Raw genomic sequence first — 8,366 nt, 5'->3', positions numbered from 1 at the left:
GAGATTGGAATAAGTCCATTGATTGGCATCCGGTATCCATTTTCTTTGTCCATCTGTTATTTGCATTGTTGCCTATTCCAAAGGAACCACTTGAATCATCTACATATGATCTCAAGAGGTGAACATTTAAGAAGTTTTACTTCCTCACCCTCCCACCTTTGTATTTCTTTAAACCTCCATTTGCATGTTAACCCAAAACACAAAACTATTGTGCAAACATTTTCACTTCTTTTCAAATTAGAAACCTAGGCCTTAGGCCTTTGATTTTTCAAACTTCATTTTCATAATACTTCTTTTGAATTGAATTCTAATCATATCTTGACCACTTTTGTGAATAATCCTAATTGGTTAATTTCACTCACTCAATTGTTTTGTGGCTTTGTCCATTCTTGATAAGTTTTCATACATTAGCCATAGGTTTGATTTATCCTAGTTGGTTGATGTTAATGTCACCTTTTGTCCTTAGTGATTGAATTGTAAGACTTCCTTGCTTATTATAGGGTTAACCCCTCACTAGCAAGTTGAAGCTTTTCTCACATGGTGGACTTATTGTTTGTATAAGGTTGAGTTTTCTCCCGTGGATAACGAAAGACCTTAGGGCTTTTGTTTTAAAATCAATTCACTCATATTTTTGGAAATATTTTAGCCGAACTACGGCGTTTTGATCCTTACCTTCCATGGAAAGGTACGTAGGCAACGGGTTCATCCGTTCAAACACAAAAATAATAACTTGTATATTCTTTTCTCATCCCTTCCATCCATGTTTGCACAATAAATATTTCATAAACAAATAACATTTCGTACAACAAGTTGTGAAAAGGGCTCCCTAGGAGTACCTAGGACGTTTTGGGTGCCTAACACCTTCCCATTGTGTAATTAACCCCTTACCCAGATCTCTGATCTTTTTATTGGTTTTCTATGTGTAAAACTTCTTAGGCTTTTGTTCGCTTTTTAGCCATTCCTTTGGATAAATAAAAGTGCGGTGGCGACTCGATTCTTTGTATGCTTTGCTTTTGATTTAATCAATAAATCATAAAGTGACGAATACACCGCTACAGTTAGCAGCTTTAACAGCCTCATTCATCTTAGGTCTGTAGGGAGAAGAATTATGATGTGCAATCTTGAACTCGCTACACAGCTCTTTCATCATCTTGTTGTTCTAGTTAGATCCATTGTTAGTAATGATCTTATCTGGCACACCATATCAGCATATGAGTTGATTCTTGATAAACTTCACAACCACCTGCCTGGTCACATTCGCATATGATGCCGCTTCAACCCACTTGGTGAAGTAATCAATTGCTACGAGAATAAAACGGTGACTGTTAGACGCCTTTGGCTCTATCATGCCAATCATGTCAATTCCCCACATGGAGAAAGGCCATGGTGAAGAAATAACATTCAGAAGTGTCGGGGGAATATGAATCTTATCCGCATAAATCTGACACTTATGGCATTTCTTCACATATTTGCAGCAGTCATACTCCATTGTTAACCAATAGTAGCCTGCTCTCAACATCTTATTTGCCATGGCATGTCCATTGGAATGAGTACCAAATGAACCCTCATGGACTTCAGTCATCAACAGGTCTTCTTAGTGTCTATCCACACATCTGAGCAGAACCATGTCAAAATTCCTCTTGTAAAGCACATCGCCATTGAGGTAGAAACTGCCAGATAATCTCCTCAAAGTCTTCTTATCTTTAAAAGATGCCCCAGGCGGGTAAATCTGAGTTTGAAGAAAGCCCTTGATATCATAATACCATGGCTTATCATCTTTCACTTCTTCGACTACAAACACATGAGTTGGTATATCCAAGCGCATCACAGTAATATTGGGGACTTCATTCCAATATTTCACCATAATCATTGAAGCAATCGTAGCAAGAGCATCTGCCATCCGATTCTCATTTCGAGGAATATGATGGAAGTCAACCTTAGTAAAGAAAGTTGAAATCCTCTTCGCATAATCTCTGTATGGGATGAGGTCATGCTGATTCGTCTCCCATTCACCCTTAATCTGATTAACAACAAGGGTCAAATCACCATAAACATCAAGATGTTTGATCCTAAGATCAATACACTCTTCCAATCCCATAATACAAGCCTCATACTCCACCATAGTATTCGTGCATTTGAAAGTTAGCCTTGCAGTAAAAGGAAAATGTGTACCTTGAGGAGTAATAATCACTGCCCCAATACCATTTCCATACTGATTAACAGCACCATCGAACAGCATACCCCATCGGAAGACTTGCTCTGGCCCTTCATCGAGCGTAGGCTCATCACAATCTTTCATTTTCAAATATAGAATCTCCTCATCTGGGAAGTCGTATTGCACAGACTGATAATCTTCAATTGGTTGATGTGCCAAGTGGTCAGCCAAGATAATACCTTTAATAGCTTTTTGAGCTCGATACTCAATATCATACTCAGATAATAACATCTGCCAACGGGAAATCCTCCCAGTTAAAGCAGGCTTCTCAAAGATGTACTTGATTGGATCCAATTTGGATATCAACCAAGTTGTATGATTCAACATATACTGGCGTAAACTCTTAGCGGCCCAAGCCAAAGCACATCATGTCTTCTCAAGCATTGAGTATCGAGACTCACAATTAGTGAACTTCTTACTCAAGTAGTATATCACATACACTTTCTTCCCTGATTCATCTTGCTGACCAAGGACACATCCCATGGAATCATCAAGCACAGCCAAGTACATAATCAATGGTCTCCCTTCAACAGGCGGAGACAGAATTGGAGGCTCGGACAGATACTCTTTGATACTGTCAAAGGCCTTATGGCAATCCTGTGTCCAATCATGACGCTGAACTTTCTGGAGGAGCTTGAATATAGGCGCACATGTGGCAGTCATGTGGGATATAAATCTCGAAATATAATTCAAGCGGCCAAGAAAACCTCGGACTTGCTTCTCAGTTTTGGGCGCATGCATCTCTTGTATTGCTTTGACCTTGGCAGGATCAACTTCAATACCTCTTTCACTGACAATAAAGCCCAATAACTTTCCGAAACGGACTCCAAATGTACACTTGTTCGGATTCAAGCGGAGTTTGTACTTTATCAAACGCTGAAAAAGCTTCAACAAGTTCTCTACATGTTCAACTTCCGTTTTCGACTTTGCAATCATATCATCAACATGCACCTCAATCTCCTTGTGCATCATATCTTGAAACAAGGTAGTCATAGCACATTGATACGTGGCTCCGGCGTTCTTGAAATCGAAGGGCATCACTCGATAACATAATGTTCCCCAAGGTGTGATGAATGTTGTCTTCTCCATATCCTCGGGTGCCATTTTAATCTGATTGTAACTGGAAAATCCGTCCATAAATGAGAAGACATTGAATTTAGTTGTATTTATCTACCAACATATCAATATATGGTAAAGGAAAATCATCTTTCGGACTAGCTTTATTCAAGTCTCGATAGTCCACTCACATTCGGACTTTTCCATCTTTCTTGGGCAAAGGAACAATATTGGCCACCCATTGAGGATATGTAGAAGTCACCAGAAACCCCATATCAATTTGCTTCTGAACTTCTTCTTTAATCTTCACTGCCATATCAGGATGAGTTCTTCTGAGCTTTTGCTTCATAGGCACACACTCAGGCTTCAAAGGCAAGAAATGTTGCACGCTATCAGTATCTAGACCATGCATGTCTTCATACGACCAGGCAAAGACGTCGACATATTCTCATAGCAACTCAATCAACCCCTTCTTCACAGACTCTTCCAGGAGTGCCCCAATCTTCACTTCACGAACACAGTCTTCAGACCCCAAGTTGACTGTTTCCAGATTCTTAAGATGCGGCTGAATGATCTTCTCCTCGTGCTCAAGCAGACGGGTAATCTTATTAGGAATCTCTTCAACATCATCTTCTTCTGCCTCAAATACAGGGAACTCAAAGTTGGGAGATGGTGTTGGATCATTATGTTCAATGGGTTTGATCAACCTGCATAATGATTTTGAGTATAAAAGAGATTTCAGAATTCAAGCAAGGAAAATCACTATGTAGATGAAAAGATTGATTTTATTCTCTTTTTAGGGTTTTATGGTGATTACCAATTTCATGCAAAAAGCAAAATGGAAAAATAATTTGGAAAAACAAACATTTAACATGTGATTATTGAGTGAATATCATTGTATTAATCAAAATGTGCCAACAATGTCATCGCTTCTCCTTTTGGCATAGGAGAAGGGTTTTCAAACAAAATGAACATATTACGCTGACTTATGGATAACTGTTGGAACATCAAAAACGACCCAATTATTGCAGATTCCTCCAGGGATGACAAAGTTGCCAAGGTATTCCTCTTCATCATCTTCCACTATGGCAACAGCCTCTTGATCATCAACAGTGTGGATGAAACCTCCACTATGGAACAACCCATGCTCATTGGAAACACCGGAAGAGTACCATATGCCAGCTCGGGATTTATTATCTTCCAATCTGATCATTTCCCCCAAACTAGTAGTTGTACCATGCTCAATGGCCAACTTCCCATCGTTGTAGGAGACAAAAGAAGAAAGTCCTTTCCTTGAAGGCTCAACAATAGATAAGGCTTGGAACAGCGTTCCAACCTCATCCTCAGCATCAAGATAGGAAAAGGAAGATAAATGACTCACCAAGAGAGCCTTCTCTCCCCTATCACCACCAACTTCTTGTTTTTCATAAACTTCAACTTCTGGTGTAGGGTGGATGTCACGGCGCCTGCCTCGTGAATCCATGGCCTGCCAAGCAAACAACTGTAAGACGAATGAATATCCATGACCTGGAAAGTGATCTGGAAATCACTAGGTTCAATCTTGATCGAGAGTTCTACTTCACCGATCACGGTTTTGCGCGATCCATCAAACGCCTTAACAACCACTCCACTCTGCCTCATGGGAGGCCCCTGGTATGAAAGTTTGGCCAGAGTGGATTTTGGAAACACATTGAGCGATGATCATGTGTCTACCAACACATTAGACAAGGAATCATCCTTACAGTTCATGGAAATGTGTAAGGCCAAATTATGGTCTTTTCCCTCCTCGGGAAGATCAGCATCATAGAAGCTCAAATTGTTGCAAGCGGTTATGTTTGCAACAATGCTATCAAACTGCTCTAAAGTGACATCATGGTCCACGTATGCCACATCCAACACCCTCTGCGAAGCTTCGCGGTGTGGCTCAGAATTCATCAACAAAGATAAGACAGATATCTTTGATGGAGTTTGTAGCAGCTGATCAACAACATTATATTCACTCCTCTTGATGAGCCTCGACATCTCATCGTAGTCCTCTCTCAAAATGTCAGACTGACCAACCAGGACAGGAGTTTTAACAACTTTATCAACAACAGGGTCAACACCCTTCATCACAGGAGCAGGATTATTAGAAGAAGTCCCCACGGGACCGGCAGGATTAACGACTTTTTTCTTCAATACGTCTTAATGGGGTTTCGGCGACGCCGAGAAAAAACGACCACTACAGGTTACACCAGTGACGTCTAAGATGCTCACTACGGAAGTTGAGGGCAACGACACCTCCTTCCCATCTTCTAGAATTACATCATTGTACCTGTAGGGAACAACCTTGTTTGATGAATACGGGACAGGACCCGCTGGCTTGATCACAAGAGCCGGAGAGACCTTCTTCTTACTGCCATCATACTTGACGACAACAGGCTCTGGAATTCTAAATACAGGGGAAATAACATCAACTTCATCCTCATCATGATTCTGAAGTATTTCAATCATTCCCTGATCCAACATCTCTTGGATGTCCTTTCTAACTTGTCGGCATCCTCTCTCATTGATAGTGCACACCTGGAACCTATCATGGTCATGCTCATAGTGGCTGTGTTCACACAACAACTTATGCATCTCGACCAAAGACTGCCTTATGTCATTGACATACATGACTTTATATTTGCCATGGAAACCCTGGACCATATTCACAGCAGCTTTCCCATGCTCGGGCAATGGGTTCTTCTTCATATTAGGACCTACATCCTCGAAAAACAATATACCGCTTCTCACAAGGTCTTGCACCTTGGTCTTCAACGGGTAACAATTCTCCATATCATGTCCGGGAGCACTGGAATGATATACACAGTGTAGCTCTGGCTTATACCACCACTGAGGGTTGGTTGGTACAGCAGGTGGGTCTCGTGGAGTGATCAATTTTCTGTCTATCAAAGACGGATAGAGCTCAGCATATGTCATTGGAATCGGATCAAAAGTGACCCTCTTCCTCTCGTAGTTGTTGGTGCTAGTGTTATTGTTGTTTCGAGGCTGGTAGGCCTGTTGTTGTGGACGATGTTATTGTTGATATTGTTGTTGTTGTTGTTGATGATGAACTTCTCGAAAGGCAGGTGCTATATGAACCACCTGGTGTTGGTTAACGGCAGGGCGCACGTTCTTTCTTTTCACAAAGGGTCTTCTCTTGATATAGGAGGACACGTCATGTGCCTCTCCCTCCTTCTTCTTCGCAAATCTCCCATATCTATTTGCTGAAGAGCTGTCTTCTCTTGATAGACGTCCTTCACGGACTCCTTCTTCCAGTCTCATTCCTATATTCACCATTTCGGTGAAGTCCGAGGGAACACTGGAAATCATCCTCTCATAGTAGAAAGAGCTCAAAGTCTTTAGAAAGATCTTTGTCATCTCCTTCTCCTCTAGGGGTGGCACTATCTGAGCTTCCAATTCGCGCCATCTTTGGGCGTACTCTTTGAAGGTCTCCTTGTCCTTCTGCGACATTTCCCTCAACTGGTCCCTTTCAGGAGTCATGTCCACATTATATTTGTATTGCTTGACGAAGGCCTCGCCAAGATCGTTGAAAGAGCGGATGTTCGCACTCTCCAAACCCATGTACCACCGGAGCGCGGCACCAGACAAACTATCCTGGAAGTAATGGATAAGCAGTTGGTCGTTGTCTGTTTGAGTTGACATCTTGCGAGCATACATCACAAGATGACTGAGCGGGCATCCCCCACGGAAACCCGGCTGGCTCAGAGAGGTCCTTACCCCTCAGAGTCTCCAGTTCCTTGCGCAACTCAAGGAATTGGTATTTCATCTCGTCCATCTTTTCATAAACATCTGGGCCCTTAGATGGCTCAGAGTGATAGATGGTGTCTTCAACTCGTGGTAAAGTGTGCACAACGGGAGGTGGCATAGAAAGGACCGTGCTAGATGCCGGCAGAGAAGCGAGAGTAGGAGCAAAACCCTCAGGCACAAAATTGGCGGGCATCCCCCACAGGAACCCAACTGGCATAGATGGGGAAAAATGGACCATTGCAGCAGGTACAGTAGAAGTTTCTATCTCTGAGATGACGGTCCTCTGGGGAGGAGTTGCAGGAGTGGGCGAAGCTTGGCTCTGAGCGGCCAGCACTGACTTCATCATGGCAGTAAGCCTAGCAATCTCTTCTTTCAGATCTCTGTTCTCTTGCTCTAAGTGCTCCATGATCTTGAGATGATTAGCTCTTATGTTATACCGGTGCGTTAGCTTATCTTCAAAATAAATGAAGAGCAAAGAGTTAGACCACTGATCAAGAAGCTCATAACAAAACCTGCTTATGCATATGATGCATGCAATGTTTGTGCATATGGTTTGTTTTTATTTGAGGAACTTAATAGAGATCTATTTGCAAATATTTTTGAAAATATTAATCCTTTTTAAGACATATATGGAATACTCATAGCAATAATATTTGGAATTTTTTTTACACCAATGATGTAGTACAGTTTTGGTAACCAAACACAATACAAGAGGAAAGGAGAATAAAAATCCTATGGATCCCTAGAAACAATCATCCAAATCTCTCGAGATCGGAAGATAAGTTGCATGAAGCCTCTTCACCTCTCTCTCATAAGCTGCTTCCATGTCGGCCTTCTCCTTAGCGAGTCGATCATACTTCCTCTTCCAAAACTTGGATGACTGAGGAAGAAGAGAAGTAACCACATCATCAGGCTCATCAATAATCTGATGCTCTAGAAACTCTATCACTGCATCCTTATCTCTAAGCTGTTGAAGAAGTTCCTCTTGCTCACGAACCCAAGCACACGACCGATCTTCATCTCTCAACTCCTCTACTCCTTGGTTAGGGAGGGTCGATGGCCCAACCATAACCATAGGCGTAGGTCTCGGATAATCATACGGCATACGGTACTCAAGCACTCTCTTCCTCACCCAAGAGGTGTAGGGTTCCAAAGCAATGCAGTTCTTTGGACCAAGCTCCTTCCTTCCCTTCTTATGAACTTTGTGCCAGGCGTGAACCATACTCTCCTTCAAGTTCTGGGGATCTTTACCCTCTTGAAAGAACACACCTTCTAACAAAATGTTATTAGGTTTATCCTTTAA

Source organism: Lathyrus oleraceus, chromosome 3 (genome assembly GCF_024323335.1).
Source record: "Lathyrus oleraceus cultivar Zhongwan6 chromosome 3, CAAS_Psat_ZW6_1.0, whole genome shotgun sequence".
Taxonomy (NCBI): Eukaryota; Viridiplantae; Streptophyta; class Magnoliopsida; order Fabales; family Fabaceae; genus Lathyrus; species Lathyrus oleraceus.
This window is presented reverse-complemented; position numbering follows the sequence as displayed.